Source organism: Macaca mulatta, chromosome 14, assembly GCF_049350105.2.
Source record: "Macaca mulatta isolate MMU2019108-1 chromosome 14, T2T-MMU8v2.0, whole genome shotgun sequence".
Taxonomy (NCBI): Eukaryota; Metazoa; Chordata; class Mammalia; order Primates; family Cercopithecidae; genus Macaca; species Macaca mulatta.
The window spans coordinates 45,615,268-45,634,845 of record NC_133419.1 but is presented as its reverse complement, the minus strand read 5'-3'; the positions used below and the strand labels follow the sequence as shown (position 1 = coordinate 45,634,845).

General features: G+C 44.4%; 1 protein-coding gene across 7 annotated transcripts in view; it reads left to right on the top strand.

Annotated features, from left to right (window-relative positions):
• The window catches only part of NAV2 (neuron navigator 2), a 409,147-nt gene that overhangs the window by 71,728 nt on the left and 317,841 nt on the right, over positions 1-19,578 (top strand). The window contains exon 1 of one of the 7 annotated variants that reach the window (XM_077964835.1): positions 9,183-9,400. The exons of 5 other annotated variants lie outside the window; for them this stretch is intronic. The gene's annotated coding sequence lies outside the window, so the exon portion shown is untranslated. Of the gene's footprint in view, positions 1-9,182; positions 9,401-19,578 lie in introns of those variants that run through there. One more of the 7 variants, XM_077964836.1, reaches the window with a different exon arrangement.

Genomic DNA, 19,578 nt, shown 5'->3' with positions numbered 1-19,578 from the left:
ATGTGCTTTTCTTCAGTGTCGCTAAGAAAAGCATGAAGCTTTTCTTCAGGGTCGCTAAGACTCTCCAGGACACATGGACCAGGCTGCCATCATCTATCTAGCTGCCAGCCCAGAGATCTGGGCTGGGTGACCCAGGTGCTGTTCCCAAGGGTTGTTCTTTTTGATTCAGAGATTGTTACAGAAATGCTGGCTCTGATATAAGAGCAGCAGCCAGGGAGGTGGAAAGGCAGTGGAAGAGCCTGACCTCCCACTAAGAATGGGTGTTAGAGTGAAGGGTTAGAACGAGTTCACAGATACCGTTTAAACAGGGTAACAAGAAGGTGTGATGGAGATATTTGGGTGGGCTAGGATGTAGTAGAGGATTGCCCTTGTGACCAAAAATAATATGTCTGGTTGTAACACTGTGGAGTGGGAGAAGGGTAAGCACCTGCATTGTACATTATCTTTGTCATAGTGAGAGATGAGCTGTGTGCTCACCGGGAACATGATAGGACCTGTGGCACAAATGAATCTATAAGAAAGCAAGGCACTTTAAGTGGGATTTACCAGCTCCAGTATGTTTCCTGGGCTTAAGAAGGTGTGTATGTCTGTAGAGGGTCCAGGGGCGAGTTTTGTTTCATAGCTGTAGCTTTGCCTATTTTTCTGGCATTGTTCCTGATGTGAAGTTTCAGGATTCAAGACTACTGATTTCTCGTTCCAATCTTTGTGGGATCCAGTCCACTAGTGGATGAAGTCCAACTCCTAAAACACTTAGCAGTGTTTTAGGTCTTCTTCAGCAGAGCTTCCACATAGAAGCTGTTAGTTCCAATCAGCGTGTTTGGCCCGGTGATTTTCCAGTTTCACGCTTCTTCCATCTCTCCATATTATCACCCCATCCTTTGAAACTCATATTGTGTCCCCCTTTTTAAAGAAACTCTCCCTGACTTCTTAAAAGGGAGGGCTTTAAAACCCTGACAGGCAGTAGTGTGAACCCTCCTCTGATTCTCTAAATCCTTGAGCTGCTGGTGGATGTGGTACCTTTGCTATCAGACTTTGAACAGTGGCTTTATGCATAGATACTGGGGACAGTCAACCCCCCTTCCCTCCTAGATCTGCCAATGATCTGCGTGACCTGGGGAGAATATTGCTTTATTTCTCTAAGCCCCAGTTTCTTCATCTGTAAAATTATGATGATAATCATTCCAAATTCAAGATTGTTAGGGTTGTTTGAGAAGATACATGTATTTAGAGCAGCATCCAAGCACATAGTAAATGCTCAATAAATGTTAGCCATTGTTATAATGATGATGATCATGATGTTACCTTAATTCATCCAACACATTTATGAAACATCTTCTAGGAACTAGGAAATACATGAGTAAACAAAAAAGTTTTGTACCTATATTTTACTGGAAGAAAGAGATGATAAGCAAAACATGTTACTTTTTATGGTGATGAATGCTATTATATTAAGAAAAATATAGCAGGGTGAGAAGGATGGGGAGGAATGGTGGAGGTTACCTGTAATGTAGGATGGTTAAGAGGGGCTTTATTGGCTGGGCGTGGTGGCTCATGCCTGTAATCCCAGCACTTTGGGAGGTTGAGGTGGGCAGATCACCTGAGGTCGAGAGTTCAAGACCAGCCTGACCAACATGGAGAAACCTCATTTCTACTAAAAATACAAAATTAGCTGGGCATGGTGGTGCATGCCTGTGATCCCAGCTACTCAGGAGGCTGAGGCAGGAGAACCACTTGAACCCAGGAGGCGAAGGTTGCGGTGAGCCGAGATGGCGCCATTGCACTCCAGCCTGGGCAACAAGAGCAAAACTCCATCTCAAAAAAAAAAAAAAAAAAAGAAAAAGAGGGGCTTTATTGCAAAAGTGACATGAATATTGTGTAATAATAATAGTAATTATTATTATTATTATTATTGACACTCCTCAGGCATTATACCAGGTGACTATATAGTTTATGATGCAAACCAAGATACTTCTGAGAGTGAAAGGGAGTAGTAATGATAATTGCATTCCCTTTGATAATTGAGATGCAGTTGTAAGTTGGTCCTGTCTCGGGCAGAGTAAGTTGCACTTATAGTTGCACTTAATCACTCCAAGTGTGAGAGATAGTATGCTGTCAGGCAGACCTACATTCAAATCCCGGGTTCCACCACTGTCTGTGAGAGCTTGGAATAATCATTTAACCTCTTTGTAGCTCAGTTTCCTCATGTATTATGCACACCTAATGGGGATTTTGTGAGAATTAAATGAGATAATGCAAGTAAAGCACTCAGTACAGGACCTGACACCTCATAAACAGTCAACAGAAACTCATCATCATCATCATCATCAGATCAACAGCAAGAATCACTCTTTTTCATATCTCTGTGCTTGGGAAGGGGTTGAGGATATTCAAGGTGGATTAATGTTAGGGTTGGAAATTTACCTGAGCAGTGGACTTGGGAGATGAGCCGACTTGATCTTCCAAGTAGTTGCCTCCATTCATTTTTACAGAATGTAAGACTCACACAGTGTTTACATTTTACCGATCGGGTAGGGGACTTCATGCTGGGGCAGCCACAGGAAGAGTTTGGAAAGTAGAGTCCAGGACTAAGAATCTTGGAATGTTAGTTCAAGAAGAGGCCCCATGACAAGTGGCCCGGTATGATCTACTTCACAGTAGAGGAAGGAAGGACCCAGAGAGCTGAAATGACTTGCCCAGGGCCTCATGGCCTGCAGCCTGTTTCAATGCATCTGTCCTTAACCATCCTGCTGATGGGTGAAGCAAAGACTATAAAGAGTGAGAAGAGAGAGCACTTAGAATTCCACCTGGAAAAGCCATGTTTCTTTGGAAATGGGCCACAGATGACGTAACCCTGCCATATCCCATTACCTGGTACTTGGCTAATCTTTGCATGAAACTTGTTTTGGTGAAACTCGAGCCTGGAGAAGCCAACTAAAGTATATTACTTTCTCAATGTTGAATGCCTCCTAGACTTGGGATAACATTTAATCTAAAGAGTAAGGTGATATTTCCTGAGATAGCAATGAGTTCATGTTTTGAAATTCAATGAGCTGAGTTTATTGCGTCAGTTGGCTTTTTTTTTTTTTTTTTTTTTTGAAGTACTAACTGCAGTAGTAAATGTTCTATCCAAGGAGTAATGTCTGGCCACTGTATGGGAGGAGTGGGAGCTATAGGCATGGTAGTTTTCAGTCCTTAGAAGTTGTCTCACTCTCTCTTGTTAGGTACTATTCCAGATTTAAGTGTATTTTGGCTTAAGGGGACCCTTATTTGAATAAATAGATTTCCAACCCCAGACAACTTGGGAACAAAAAGGTTTCTTTTATATTATGTTTCCTGAATACATGCTACATGCTTTCTGCCCTTTCTCCTTCCCAAGATGCTTATCACTCAGTAAGGATGACTGCACACCTACCTTACACCAGGCAAGCAGGGAAAAGTTTCTGTTCATAGACCTTCTTAGATAGCCAAGTTGGTCAAAAAAGAATAAAAGGGCAGAGTTAGGAATTTGGAGTTTATTGCATTATCTTCCTTACTTAATTCCCAGAAGTGTTTTAGATTATAAAAATGTGGAGATTAATGTACAATTGAAATAGACTTCTTCAAAGAGGCAATTGGCGTTTCAAGGCCATCTACAGTGCAGTTCCAGGATGTTTCAGCTGCTAAGCCTATTATGTCTTCACAGTGGCAGTGTGGTTAGAGTCCATTATTCCATGCCACCACCTTACTCTTAGCTTATCTTGACCCTCTGCAGACACCTGCTATAGCATTAGCACTGGGAGGTCAGCACTTTAGTCTCCATCATTATTGTATCCCTAGAAACAACACAACTCCTGGCACACACTAAGTGTTCAATTAATGGAACAATGCTACAGTTACCATTTCAGTGTTTCGACATAATGCAAAGTTGAATCACATAAAATGTGGGGTTGTTTACTATAAGGTCATTGAGATTGCATACAGCTTCATCTGTGCCTTTAAACACAGTCACCCCACCGGTAAGTTGGGGCCCCATAAGAGTACTGATTTTTGCCAGGTCAGATTAGATACAGCTTCTCCTGTGGGAGAGTGACTTGGGTGTGGAGAAGGAAGCCAGAAATACTGATGGAGCTTTCTTTGGGGAATCCAAGTGGGAACCTGGGAGAGAGGGAAAAGGAGAGGAGTTCCCTTCTTTCCCTACGTAGCTCCCTGCTGTCCAGTTTACAACATACTGGCTAGGGAGGCTGGACTAGAAGGAAAGCACTTCTACAAATTACCCAGCAAGAACTGTGTGCTAAGCTGGGTGTGGTAGCGTGCACCTGTAGCCTCAGCTACTGGGGCGGTGGAGAGGGGTAGGTGCTGAGGATGTTTTGAGGCCAAGGAGTTGAAGGCTGTTGTGTACTATATTTGTGCCTGTGAATAGCCACTGAACTCCTGCCTGGACAACATAACAAGACCCCATATTGTTTAAAAAGTTATAAACAAAAAAAGAAGAAGAAGAAGAACTGTATGATAGCCACTCTGGATGCCAGATTGCTGCATTTATTTATTTATTTATTTATTTATTTATTTATTTATTTATTTTGAGGTAATGTCTTGTTCTGGCACCCAGGCTGGAGTGCAGTGGCACCATCATAGCTCACTGCAACCTCAAACTCCTGCGCTCAGGGGATCCTCATGCCTCAGCCTTCTGAGTTCCTGAGACTACAGGTACACACCAATACGTCTGGATAACTTTTATTTTATCTTTTATTCATTTTTTTTATTTTTATTTTTTGGAGATAGTGTCTCAGCATGTTGCTTGGGCTGGTCTTGAATTCCTGGAGAAAAGGGATCCTTCTGCCTCAGCCTCCCAAAGTGTTGGGATTACAGATGTGAACCACTGCACTGGGTAGAATACTACATTCTAAAGCAGGATGTAGAAATCATCCAAAGGTTGTAGATTAAGCACTGTTGGAGATCAGAGGGCGGCCACTTGTGTGATGCATTGATTTTAGAATCAAAAAGAACTTGGTGCAAATCATTGTGACCCTGGGCAAGTTGTTTAATTTGTCTGAGCTTCCATTTCTCTATCTGGAAGATTGGTGGAGTCCTTTTCTCACAGGTATGTCAGATATCTTTAAGAGGTGTGTATGTGATAGCATGATAGTAAACTTAGAGAGGTGCTGGAAAAGTCACCTCCTCTGAATTCAGATGCAGGAAGGATGGTTGTCCTTCGGGAAGCCTTCCAAATCTAGGACTTGGAGCTGGGCTGAAAGGATAGGCAAAATTTAGAGTGGGAGAAAGGGAGGGTCATAAATAAGGTGACTGGCAAGTGTAAAGAGCCATACTTTCTTGATTTTATGAAATTTCTTTCATAATTTAGCTAGCAGGAGAGGCTCATGAGTAGCTAGCTTTTCCTGGCTCAGAGAGAGCACATGCACTCTCTCCTGTTCGAAAGAACCTAGATGGCAGTCCCACATGTTACTTTCTCCATTCTAAGCAGTGTGGTTCCAAGTCCAATTTAGCGTGAATATTTCAAATGTAATATGTCCCAGATGTACAGCTAAGTAACCCCTCAAACTTTCCCCCACCTCAGTCTTCCCACTTCTGAAAGTCGGGATTTCTCAGCCTCAGCACTTTTGACAGTTGGGGCCAGATGACCGTTTGTTATAGGGGGCTCTTTTGTGTACTGCAGGATGTTTAGCAGCATCTCTGGCTTCTACCCATTCTAAAATGTTTAGTAGCAACCCTCAGTCATGACAATGAAAAATGTCTCCAGAAGTTTCCAGATGTCCCCAAGGGGGGGAAATTGCTGCTGGTTGAGAACCGCTGTAGTAAACGGTCCCACTAGTTAACCAGCTGCACAAGCCAGAGCTTGAGGCGTCATCCTTGAGTCCTCCTGTTCTGCATTCCTTCATTCTAATAGCAAATACTTCTGTTTGAACCTCCCCAATAGATCTAAAGTCCAACGACTTCTCATTTCATAGATGAGGACACCTTCACCCTTCACGTAGAAAACTGCCATAATCTCCTAACTGGTCTCGTAGTTTCACTGTTGCCTGCTTCCAGTTTGTTCTCCATATAGCACCAGAGAGGTGTCAAAAAAGAAATGTCACTGTGCCAGTCTGCTGCTTTAAGCACATGTCAGTCTGCTCCCTTTCCTCTCTCTCGTACCTCCTTTGGTTGCTCACCAGGCCCCAGCTGCACCATTCTTCCTCTGGTTCCTTGAACTCACCAAGCTCATTCTCACTTGGGGGAGTTTGCCCATGGCATTCCCTTGCCCTAGAATGCTCTTCTCTCTTCTTTTTACTTGACTGGCTCTTATCCCTCAGGACTGTACCTAAGTGGAGCTCCTTCATAAAGACGTTCCCTGATCCCTCTGTCTCATGTAGGTACCCCCTGCAAAATCTGAGTCCCTCATTTTATCCCTTCATAACAGCTATCCCGGTTAGTAACTGGCTGTCTTCTTGAAATATTGCTGGCTCTTGTGAGGGCAAGAATCCTGCTACAATGCTTTTAATGCAGCCCCACTGCCAGGCATAAGATAGGTGCTCAGTAAATATTCATTTATTTGACTAAATCAACAAATGAATCTCTTCATCTTTCTTGAGGAAGAGAGATACCATTTCTCTAGTTTAAAATTGGTAACAGCAGACCTCTGGAATTATTCTTCCAATAAAATCAGTAAGAAGCTAGTTTTCTTCTTTAGCTTCTCAGTACTGTTAGTAAGCTGCCTACTAAAGAGTAGATGCCCAAGACATCACTGTTGAATGGATGAACGGTTCATACTTATGTAATACTTTATGAATGCTAAATAATGAAAATAAACAGATTTTAAGCAAGTAATCAAAATCCCAAGATCTATCCTTTGACCTTCTCAAACTTTCAGGGAGGGAAGGTTTGATTCTCCTCTTCCACTCCCAAGTCTAAAAGACTGATGCTATTTTTGGCCGTTATTGTTATTGTAGCTTATAGAAGTAACCAGAATGCATACATGGCATACTGCATGGCCCATAGTACATATTCAGTAAACATTTGTTGACTTGAATCAAAGCACTTAGGAAAAAGAGAAGAGAATTAGACTGGTTGGTGTACAGAGAAGGTATATTCAGGTCTTATCATGAAAATGAAATCAGTCAGCAGGTCTTGATTAGAGACAGACAAATTTCATATCCTGTGAGAATTTATTGTCCAGTGGAGGAGGTGACCTTGTAAAACAGGATAGCATATAATTGTGCTAAATAGCATGGCACTGTTTTGAGTATCTTTGTAGTTGTTTTGAATTAGTGCTGGGGCTTCCTCCCCCTTTCTGGACCAGACTCAGCTATAAGCAGCACGGAGAAGTAATGAAGATTTTTTACATTCTCAGACTGCTTTCTGGGAATCCTGCAAAGTCCTGACTTCTTCTCTGATTACCCTTCTCATGGCTGAGTTCAAGAGCATTTTGAAACCCGGACTTTGAATCTGGGAAAATGCTTTATGACCATTTTTATGACCTCAAAGCAACCCGCTAAGGCAAATTATTTCCCTCTCTTTGCCAAGGGGGGAAAAACAAGGGCCTGGTAAATTGCCCAGGATTTCCCAGCCTCAGATGCTCACTTGTGGGCGGCTCTCATGCAACCGGTTGCATGCTCTCTCTTCCATTAAACGTGCTTTGGCCGTTTGAGGAAGGGCCTTGTCAGTAACCTCAGCCCACATTTTCATGGATTTCCTGGTCTTCCTCTGGAAGGAGGAAAGCCCAATTCAGAGAACCATATACTGTTAGAACTGCAAGTTTTCAAGACAGAGTTGTAGTCCAAACCAATCCTTTTATACTTGGGCCAACTGACATCCAGAAAGGGAAAGTGATTTGCGTAAGGTCACAGCCCAAAATCTCTGACTTCCAGCCCAGGGCGTTTTTTATTCCAACACAGTGTCTCTTATTAGAAGTGTGTTTGTTCTTAGAGACAGGGTAGTACAGTAAGCACAGAAAGGGCTCAGCAATTCCTTACACAGCGTAAGGGATGTGTAAATGTTGCTTTCATTGTTGTGAAGCTGCTGCTTGTTTGCTGTGTGACCCAGGACAAGTTATTTGATATCTCTGAGCCTATGACTCCTCCTCTGTAGGAATAACTCTGGTTCACCAGAATTGTTAACAGATTAGAGATTATGTGTATGAGGCACCTACCTGCCTGTTTAGTAGGCTGTGAGTAAATGGTCACATCCTTTACTGCCCCCCAAGGTGTGAGGCAACCAGTACATCACGCAACACCAAGTCGATGCTAACAGTTGTTCCTTTCTGTTTGCAAAAGGGAGGAATATTAGGGCTGGATCTGCTGCCACTTCCAGGGAAGACCTGCAGCTTCAATTACTTTTCACTTAAAAAGAATATTGCATGTTTTGTTTTTAATTTGTTTGCATTTATTGGGCACTTGCTAGGTGGCAATCACTGTTCTGTGCTTTACACATATTGTATAATTTATCTGCACAACAGTCCCTGTGATGTAAGTATTATTGTTAGCCTAATATGATACATAAGGAAACTAAGTCTCAGAAGATGATAATTTACCCAGAGTTCATTAGTAAGAGGGAGAGCCACAATTTCAAACTCAGAAAAATCTGGCGGCCGGGCGCGGTGGCTCAAGCCTGTAATCCCAGCACTTTGGGAGGCCGAGACGGGCGGATCACGAGGTCAGGAGATCGAGACCATCCTGGCTAACAAGGTGAAACCCCGTCTCTACTAAAAAATACAAAAAAATTAGCCGGGCAAGGTGGCAGGCGCCTGTAGTCCCAGCTACTCGGGAGGCTGAGGCAGGAGAATGGCCTGAACCCGGGAGGCGGAGCTTGCAGTGAGCTGAGATCCGACCACTGCACTCCAACCTGGGCGACAGAGCAAGACTCCATCTCAAAAAAAAAAAAAAAAAAAAAAAAAAGAAAAATCTGGCTTGAAAACTATATCCTTAACCATTCTCGGCCAGGAACTGTGCCAGGCCCTGGTTGCAGACAAGTCCTCCCCAAGTGGACATCACTCACGTCAAGGACAGCAGAGGAGGATGAAGCACCTTCCCAGGTTAACCATTACCACCTCACCAGCTGCCAAATGGCAAGAGGGCATGGCGTTGGAACCGCATCTTTGAGCTCCTCCCCTTCCCTATCCAGCCCGCCCCTTGTGCTGCACCCACCAATCTGCTGGGGCCTCTGAACAGGTCAAGCCCGCCAAGTTCCTTTCCTTTCCTGGCCCAGGTGTGGAGCCCCTGGGGAGCACATGCTGGCAGGACAGGAAGAAGCTGTGCCTGAGAGCTGTTCAAAGGAGCATCTTAATCTGCACATGAGAGAGACCTCATCCCATTGCTGTTGGTAAATACACTTGGTAGCAGAGTTGAGGTGCTGCAGAGTTCTTTCCTCCCTAAAAGAGTTAATTCCATGTGAGAACATCTGTGACTGGTTGCCTTTCTCAAGCTTGGTAAGCACTTGGGGCAAGCCGAGTGTTTGGGTTGGAGTCTCAGGCCATAACCATCCAGAGAGCGGGCACTCAGTCTCCCCAGAAGAAAGCCTGGCGGGAAAGGAAGGCAGCTAGGTGTGGGGAAAGCACAGGACTCATTCAAATTTCAGCTTCACCAAGCACTGCTTACATGACTCTCGGCCTTCATTTACTCCCCTCTAGTATGGAGATGGTCATTCCTCTCCACCTAAGATGATTTTTAGAGGGGCTATATGGTAGACATGTGTGAGCATAGGTGCTAACAGAGTGCCTGGCCGCAGGAGATGCTTTGCAAGTGTTCCGTTTCTTCCACCAGCTCTGTGCAGCACCAGTGCTGAGCCCTCCTGAGAGGACTGTCCTGGGCATGGTGGGGGAGAGGAGGGTGATTGTTGTGCACATGTGTGACAGTTTATATACCTTTATATACATGCATGGCAATTTATATACCAAAGTGGTGGTGGGAGGTGATTAAATGTAGAGACTGACAGGAGACCCTCCTTTCTGCATGTCTCTCCAACACACATATACTTGGGTCCAGGTCCCAGGCTTTAGGAGCTCTGTGCCAGTGACATTCCTCCCTGTCATGGGTCCCTTTGCCTCTCCCTTCTCCCATAATGTCTTCTGGAAGTCAAAACTCTCACTGCCAGGGGGATTTTGTTCTAAGTAGTGGGGCATTGCCCCCTCCTCCTGCCCTCTGAAGGGTTTGGCCAGCCCATTGGCTCCTCGTGCCAAGCCTGACCCCCTGGTCTGCTGCAGGGGAGAGCACTCTCTGTAAATGAGAAAGGTTTTCCTGAGCCCACTGAAGATCCGTGTCCTAAATGTATGCACCTCAGGCTTCCAGAGGGAAAGAGAAAACCTCTGCTCCTCCCTGCTGCTGTGACTCTGCTGCTCTTTGAGGAAGCTGGGAGGCAAAGGCCTTCTCTGCAAACCTGCCAGCAATTACAGAACTCACTCAGCCTCTGCCTGGATACAGGCTCTGGTTTATGTCTCCCTTTGGGACATCTCTTCTGCTTTATTTGAAACTTCCGGCTTCATTAATAGGTACCCTTAATACTCTTATCTCAGTGTGCCTTCTGGGTTTACTGAAGCATCATGCCAGAGCACATTCTTCCTTGGAAGTTACAGTTTGTTCTGGGGGAGGTTTTAGGTGCTTAACTTTGAGACTTGGGTTGTGAGGGATGGGGGTGGAGGGAAGGCAGTGGAAGACAGGGAGCGCCTGACAGCTCAGTTTTGAGTGAGCCATTAAAAAAGAAGAAGAAGAAAGAAAGAGGCTTGGTGCAGTGGCTCATGCCTGTAATCCCAACACTTTGGGAGGCCGAGGTGGGTGGATCACCTGAGGTCAGGAGTTCGAGACCAGCCTGGCCAACATGGGGAAACCCTATCTCTACTAAACATACAAAAATTAGCTGGGCGTGGTGGAGGGAGCCTGTAATCCCAGCTACTCAGGAGGCTGAGGCAGGAGAATTGCTTGAACCCAGGAGGCAGAAGTAGCAGTGAGCCGAGATCACGTCATTGCACTCCAGCCTGGCAATAAGTGACACTCTGTCTCAAAAAAAAAAAAAAGAAAGAAAGAAAGAAAGAAAGGTTGGATGGTTAGAGGTGCTTCCCTGGATTTGTCTCAATGCATGTGTCACAACAGCTGATTATTGTCAAGTTTGAAGATACTTTTGTTTTCCACCTCTGATTTAGAGTTATTGGATATGTATATAATCGTCTTAACTTTTATGATGATTGAATTTAGAAAAGCCAATCAAATCAGCTAAAATTCCAGCCAAGTTATAATGTATTCACTGGGGAAGTATTGATTCAGTGCCAAAGCTTGCCCAGCACTAGCACTCTTTGTGAGTTGGTTTTCTTCACTTCCTTCCGTCTGTGCTGCCATCACCTGACCCGGGCCTCTTGCACCTGGACTGTTCCAGTAGCCTGGGCTTCCTGCTTCTGCTCCCAACCCTGCTTCTCTGTTCGTTCTCCCTATAGGTGGCCAGAGTGACCTATAGAAAACTTAAATCGGATTGTGTTGTGCCCTGTTTTAACCTTTCCCTGGCTACCCAAGGAAACATAGAATAAAATCCGATCCCCCTGTCCTGGCCTGGAGTGCCCCGTATCATCTGGCCCCTGTCTTCCTCCTGACATCATCCCAAGTTTCCTCAGCCAAAGGCGCCCACCTCAGGGCCTTTGTCTTGGCTGTTCTCCTTTTCCAGAATATTCTTACCTGGCTCTTCACATGATGCTTCCTTCTTCCTTTTATCCTCAGAGAGGCCACCAGGACCCCCAACAGTGTCCACTTCAGTCTCTACCTCATGTCCACCACACACTTCCTTCAGGGTGCATCACACACCAAAATCGCCTCGTTTAGGGGTATGTGTACTTGTTTATCATCTGCCTCACTCCGCTTGTAGATAAGCCCCATGACATAGGGACATGTCTGCATTTTTTTCTACTGAATTTCTGGTATTTCACAGAATATCTGGTTCAAAGGTAGGGCCTAATAAATATTCATCAAATGAATGAATGACAAATGACTTGAGCAGGGTCCTTTGAAAAGTAACGCCTGTGCTCGGCGTTGTAAGGAGTCTTCCTTCTCACTCCACCTAAGCCAGCGACGGTTCCTCCTCTCCCTGAACTGTTGTTAGGGTCCCACAGTCCATATATCGTCGTCACACTGGTTATAATGCGTCATCTTTCTCACATCGTCTCTGAGATCCCACTCTTGTGGATAGATTTCCAGTCTCTTACATCTTTATAGCTGCTGAAGAACCCAACTCAGATCTTACAAAACCGTTTTGAGTCAATATGGTATTTACAGTGAATATAACAACGATTTTCCCCAGAAGACCTTTTCTCTTCTCAAACATTCTAGGATATATTTTGTGACATCTGAGCTAAAAATGACCATGGTAGGTCCACAGAGAATGTGGCTTCATTCTGTCCTGTTAGCAGTGAGTTACTTCCTTGGCTTTGTTCCTGATCTTTCCTGTTATGCCCCCTTGTAATGGGTTTGGGCGGAGAGACCTAAGTGCTAGTAGCATTTTTATGGGATGACTAGAGAGAAAATGCCAACCTCCTTTCCCTCACATAATTGTGAATTTGTATCCTTGAGGTAAACTTACCTCTGCAGCCATGGCTCTGTGGCTTTTCCCAGTTAATATTCATTTATTTGAATAATTTATTGCAAATCTTTCCTCTCCCTCAACTCTAGGAATGTATGTATCTCGAAAACAGAATTGAAAGAAAACAATTGCAATAAAGACAACCATTGAAATTAATGATTTAATTTAAAAGGCCTAGTGGCGTCTTTCTGCTGTACTCAGTACCTTATGGAGTAGGCATACTCAGTAGCTTCCTTTCCCAGGTACAGGAGTGCAGGCAAACAAGGCTGAATAACCTGTCCAGTGCCACAGTGCAAGGCTATTGAAATTCCTGACTCTTTCTAACAGTTTCCTGTAAGACCAAACTATTCCCAAGGGCCTGAGAAGAGAAATGGGACAGAAGTTATTTAAAATGAATTGTGAACATTCTTAGAGCCATCTCATACTGCTGTCCTGATAAGCCAAATAGATTAGATATTTGGAATTCCCCAGAACATTTATTTGTAAGATTTGATTTAAGTCAATGTCACCCAAGCTTATCATTCTTATGGCATATTTAGAATTTTTGCCTTATTTGTCTATCACTTATGCCCCTTATTTACTTGTTTCCTTCAAACTGACTACCTAATCTGTATAAATTTAAATAAAGAGGAAACAATATTCTAGTGGTAAATGCAGAAGCAGTATTGGGCAAAATAGAAAGTAATCATAAAAATAAATATATAGCTATTAAGATGTTCACCAGTGTACAGTCTGAAATCTTACAGATTATACCATGAGTGGTTCATCTACTGCAGTTTGTGAAACAGAGTTTTATAATGTAAGTCTAACTCTTATTGACCAGAGAGAAAGGAAGACAGGGGAATGGGAATGCAAACTAAAGCTCACAGAATGGTCAGAAAGTTTTAGTCTAACACTTTGTGCTAAATTTGCCTCCTCATGTTGATTGGAAAGTGTGATGAAGATTTGTCTCAGTGACAGATCTGCTTTTGTCCTTCCAGTTTGCCATGGGACAAATTGTGGTTATTTCTTTGCCCAGCAAAAGGTTTTGTAGATACTTTGAGCCCTGCTTGGCCATAGGCATGGTTAGGCAATATATACTTTCATTTATTAGTTCCACAGACTGTAGTGGCTTTGAGAAACCCATTTTGGTTTAGCTGGCTCCTGAATGAAAATGAATCTGGGTTCCTTATGGACTCATGTAGTGAGCAGCTGCTAAGAGTAGGGCCAAGCACTGAACTGCATATACATAGTATGTAGTTACTGAGCTTAAGGAGCTAAATAGCAAATTAGGGAATTCATCAGTGGGGGGATAGTCCAGGAACTAGGAACCATTCTTCGTACCTCAAACAAGAAGATATTTCATACAGGAAGTTGGATACTTATAGAATTTCTAGAAGAAAAGAAATGAGAAGTTACGAAGAACAGAAGTTAGATCTAGGGGTGCTCATCTATAGTAGTTTGACCTTGAAACCAAGAGTTCAACCAGACCCTCCTAATGTGTATTACAACAAGAATGAGGGCCTGTGCCGCACTCCTCATGCAGGTGCACCTCATTGACAGAACTCAAATTAAACAAACCTGTCTGCTGGCATGAGGACTTGAAAATCCTCAACCTTCTTTATTGTGAACCCTTTCTTGGTGCCATACATTGTACTGAAAATGTTTTACATGCAGTAATTTAGTTCTTCATCTGAATGTTATTTCTTCCCATTTTAGCCTCAGAGAACCTAAGTAATCTTCCTCCCTGACAAGGTCACACAGCTATTAGGCAGCTGAGCCATGATGCTAAACAAAGGTCAGGCTGGTCCTGAAACCGGTGTGCCCAGTTGCTAAGCCATACCACCTCTCTGTGGAGGGAAGGCTGGTGGAGATAAGTTGGTAGCATTGCACCACTCCATCTCTGACTGTTTCTCATCCAAACCTTACTACCACATGCCCCTACACACCCTGAGCAGAATTCTGCAAGATCTAGATTAAGCCAATTCTATTCTCTTCTTCCTGTGGCCTTGCTGGTACTTGCTGCTTATTACCATGTAGCTGAGATTTGCACACTTTCTCTGATTAGGTAGTCTCCCCATGGCTCTATTGTCTCTTGGCACTCGGCATCCATTTTGGCCCCCACTTTTCTTCTCCTCCATCCCCTGCCAACTCCATATTGCAGAAACCAGGTGAGGCTGAGGCAGGGATATGATGAGTCCTGAGTGCCAGGCTAAGGATGCTGAACTTTATCTCAAATGGTATGAGGGGTCACTGGCAGTTTGAGAGCCAGAGAGTGATGTGATGGAGGCATGTAGAGGATCGAGCAGGAGAATGTGGGCCTGGTTGGCATGAGAAAAGGCCAGAATCAGAGAGCAGCTAGGAGACAAGAGCAGTAGATGAGTGCCCCCACTTCCCCTCCCCACCTCCTGGTCTTTATTGGCTTTTCAAAGAGCATGAACTGTTTCCCTAGCAATTCCTGAATCTCAGGTGGTTTTAGGCTCTTGGTTTGGCCACCAGTGGTTTTTATTGTCTATTGGCATTTGCCATCCATTTCAGCTGCAATTATGTTCTCCACCTCCTCCCATCCCCATATTGCACAGTTCAGAAGGCTAAGAGTAGGTTCTTTCTGAAAAGCATTTTTCTTTCACTCATGGAGAGTTTTTATCTTAGACTATTTCCAAGGCTCAACTTGTAAATGCCACTCATTCTCTCTTTTTCTTTTCTGTGCTGTTTTTTAATGCCTTGACCATGATGTGGAAGATTTGATTGGCCTTCTGACCTGAGACACTCTGGTCATGACAGTGAGTGGGAGCGAGCCAGCTTCTGTGGACACAGACAATGAGATGTGGCGGCTCTGGTTGGAAGGAGCCAGTTCTTGGACAATGGATGGATTTTTGAATTCAGAAATATCTGCTTTGAATCCCTACTCTGCCAGTTTGTGTTGGGAGCTTATAGAACATGGGCATCTTTCTTAGCTTCCCTGGGCACCAGTTTTCCTTTCTGTACAGGAGGGATAACAGTGTCCCTCCTCAGGTGGTCCTGAGGACTCAATGAAGTCACCGGTATAAAGCTTTCACCCTGGTGGGCATGCATATGGTATGAGTTCTGGAAATACTTTTCACCTTTCCTTTTCAGCTTGTTGGGATCTGTGGGAGATGGTTCTGACCAGCTTAAATCAGTTGATGTCTGATGATGTAACCTCCAGGGCTTTTCTTTCCTAGTGGCCATGGAGTGATCCCCTCCCTCTGGTCTCTAGTAAAGGCCTCAGCATAGATAGACACACATTCCAGACCCACCCAGAGGAAGGCCAGTGAGCCAGTCCAGATCACAGTTGTCTCCCAGTGAATTGAAGTCCACACCAAACACCAGCTGATGGTTCATCTAGCAGATGCAGTGTACCTACTCAGTCCAGTTAAAATGTGGCTCTTCCTTCCAGTAATAGACAGAAGTGCACTCCCTTCTCACCAAGAGAAGTGCTCAGACATGACTGCTTGACTGCTCCAACTTCTCTGCCAGTGCAGAGAGCTTGAAGCTTTTGCAGTTCTCCAAGCATCTGGCACATCTTATCTAGATGACATTTGGAATTTTAATCTTCTAGTTATGGGTTTTCATAAATCTAGTTTGAAATCATCACTGCCAATCTCCTCTGCTGTGGGAAAATGGCTTTAAAAAGATGTGGGGAGGGGATGATTCGTGCATGAATGAGGATGACTAGAAATGACACTAGTTGTTGGAAGGGAGGCTGGCCACCGGGAGCCCTCATGCTTGTTTCTGACTGTGGATAAAGTACTGTTTTAGTTTAACTCGACTTTGGAAGCCTGAGTTGGTATTTTGGGGATCTACAACTGATACTGTGTCAAATACCGTGTCAGATGCTTTACATGGATTATGTCATAGATGCCTTCACATGTACCCATTTTACAGATAGAGAAAAAGCAAGGTTCTGATATATTAAGTAACTTGCCTGGCATTACCAAGTGGATGGTAGAGATTTTAAAATCTAGGTTTAACTAACTTCAAAGCCTATAGTTTTCCTGGCAATGCCTGACTTCGACCTATGAATCTATGGACTCCTGGAAACAAAATCCCTAAATTTACAGAACTGAAATAACAGGACTACCCCAGTTAGTATTCTTGTAACCCTTTTAGCACACATCCCCTCCACTCTGCTCAGAGGAAGTGCACGAGGTGGTTAAGGAGGAGAGGTGAGCACAGGCTGGGTCCTGCAAGACCATGCCAAGGTGTCAGGAGCTGGGACTTTATCTTGAGGTTAGCAGGATGATATTGAAAGTCCTAACAGAAGAGTGGCATGAAGCAACTTCAGCAACCATTGAGGGCCGACACTAGCAGATGTGCCTTTTCCTGCTGATTGATTGAAAGCATTCTTATGCCCACATGAATTCCAAGAGACCCTACTGCTTCACCTGCAAGAACTCCAGGGATTCTGGGCCCACAGGTGGGGAACTACCAGCATAGGACATTTTCATAGGACTTAGAAAGGTAAGGAAGAGTGAGGAGGGCATTCCAGATTACAGACCTTCACTGAGTTAGTTCTACAAATGCTCAGTGTTGTGTCCCTGTCACCAAAACCCTACTAAAAAGTAACAACCCTAGGTGAATAGATAGAACTATCCAGTGAATCTTAGTGTGGGCAGACAGTGTGAGATTTGGAATCAGTTGCCCTGTACAATGAACCCGGTATCTCCCAAATTAGGTGCGGGGCTGCAACTGGCCAGGACGCCTGTTATAGTGGTGTGCGATGGGGGCGGGGAGGGTGTGGGGTGAAGAACTGCTGCTTCAGAAGCTCCTGGGCAACCCTTGAGCTTCAGAAAGTCTGTCACCTGCCTCTGCCAGGACAGCCCAGCATTTACTTGTTTTTCCTGCAGAGCATGTGCAAACCGTTAAGGGAATAGAGTCCCAAGTGCAATAGAGATAGTGAGGTCAGGTGTGTGGATGCTTTTTGGAACCCACCCCCCCACACCCACTCTGTTCTTTCCTGTCTTTGCCTCCCACTTGCTATATTCCACATATATTGGTGGGGAGAGCAGAGCCCTGAGAGACTCTACTTTATATGGACTTAAGTGACTTTCTTCAGCTAGGAGGCTGGAACATGCTCCTTTTCACAAGAGTAATTTGATGGAGAAATTATTTTAACTGTCCCTGGGTTTGAGCCCAGGGCTGCAAACTTGAATAGGAAAATGCATCTTGGCAGTTTCCTGGAGCTCAAGGGAGCCCCTCATCTTCTATTAAATTGACACACTTTGTTTGATTAATGCAGGTATGACATTAGTGATGGTTTCACAGTGCTTCTCCCAACCTCTCCTATCCATCGTCCCCACTGCACCTCTGTCCTCCCCACTAGCTAGACTGACGCTCCTCCCTGCACACTGGAGTTTGCTGTCCTCGCTGGCAGTTCTGTATGGGGAGAGTGGGGCTGGGCCCACTTCTGACAAGTCTGGGCTTTGTGGGGTTCTCTGGATATTCTAGCACTTGGGGAGCAGCCCACAGTCTCACACAGAGAGAGGATTCCAGTTGACTTCCAGGAGACCAGGCAAGGCTGTCCCCTCCTGGGAACATGTATGGGCTTCATAGAAGTTTTCAAGTCTCTCATGGTTTGAGAAGCAAGAAAAACTTCCATTCTCTTCAACATATCAAATGTAAAATAATTCTTCTTCCCATTTCTAAGTAGACACCCTAGGACCTGCTCAAAAAAATCCCTCTCTTGACCAAATCATGTTACTCTGAAAATCCAGCTTCTAAAGGAATCTTAAACCAAATTATCTTGAAATGCAAGCTTAGTGTGCTCCAACTTGATAGCTTGACGATTATTTGTTTTTCTAAAAAGAGAGAAAAAAAGGAGAGTGGGTGTGTGGGGGTGTGTGTGTGTATATGTTTGTATGCATGTGTGTATAGATAAATATGTGTATATGTGTGTATCTTTTGGGAACTTTTGTGTTTTCATTGCACCATGATTAAAATGTGAAGGTGTATGGAAGCAACATTGGGCTCTCCAAACACCTGGGATGCTAGTCTGGTCTCTAGCCTTGGGTCATTTATTTAAGCTTCAGAAAATTTCCCCATCCTAGACAAGGCGTGAGGCCAAATGAACAGTAGGTCTTACCTCAGGACCCAGATGTATTCTTTAATTAGTTCCTGATAAGTTTCCTCATGGGGTTGTTAGGACTGAACATTTCAAAAGCACAAAAGATAACTTTATTTTTTTAGGGAGGTTTTGTATTTTAACCCCTGAAGTAACCGTATAGTTTATTTTTCGTTGTCTGATTACAATCTCCCAACTTGCTGACAGTTCGCCTTTGAAATGAGTCAGCTTTGATCAGGGATGTGGCAGCCAGACAGGTCATTTTTTCTGTCTGTGACTTAGTCCAACCAGTTTGGCAACAGCAGGACCCCATCCCAGTTTAGGGAATGGAAAATGGTAGACACAAAGTCAGTCTGTGGTGATGCGGCCTGCCCCCTGCCTGTGGGCAGCAGATTGCCCCTCTCCTCTTTGATCTGACTAACTGGGTCTCCCAAAAGGCAGAGTCCTTTGCCAGCCCTCTGCTGTCCTCCTCAGGCACCTCTCCCTTTGCTGTGTCCTCTCCAAGCCCAGCATTGCTAAATGATACAAAATGTGTCCTCACTGCCTCCCACTTTCCTTTTCCTCTTCCCTCTTTGAGGCTTACGTCTCCCTGGATCTTTTTCTTTTCAGTAGAGCAAGGCAGTTTCGGCCTCCACCTGAAAGTGGAAGTATAGGGTCAGGCACATGGACCTCCAAGCCCTGAGGATCGTGAGCCAGGCTAACGCCACAGGGGACTACTTTGGGAGGATGTGGCTGAGCTGGAATATGCCCCCATCTTCTGGAGGCATGGTGACAAAGAAGGGCAGCCTCTGGCTGAGTCTGAGTTCAAATCCAGGCACCATCATTTACTAGCTCTGTAACTTTGGGCAAGTTACATCACCTGTGAGCTCCTATTTCTTCAAAATGTGAAATTAAGAGGATAATAGTCCTGAACTCCCAGGGTTGTTGTGAGGATTCAATGATAACTGCATATAAAGCATGTAGTATGGTGTGTGCCACACAGTATGTGC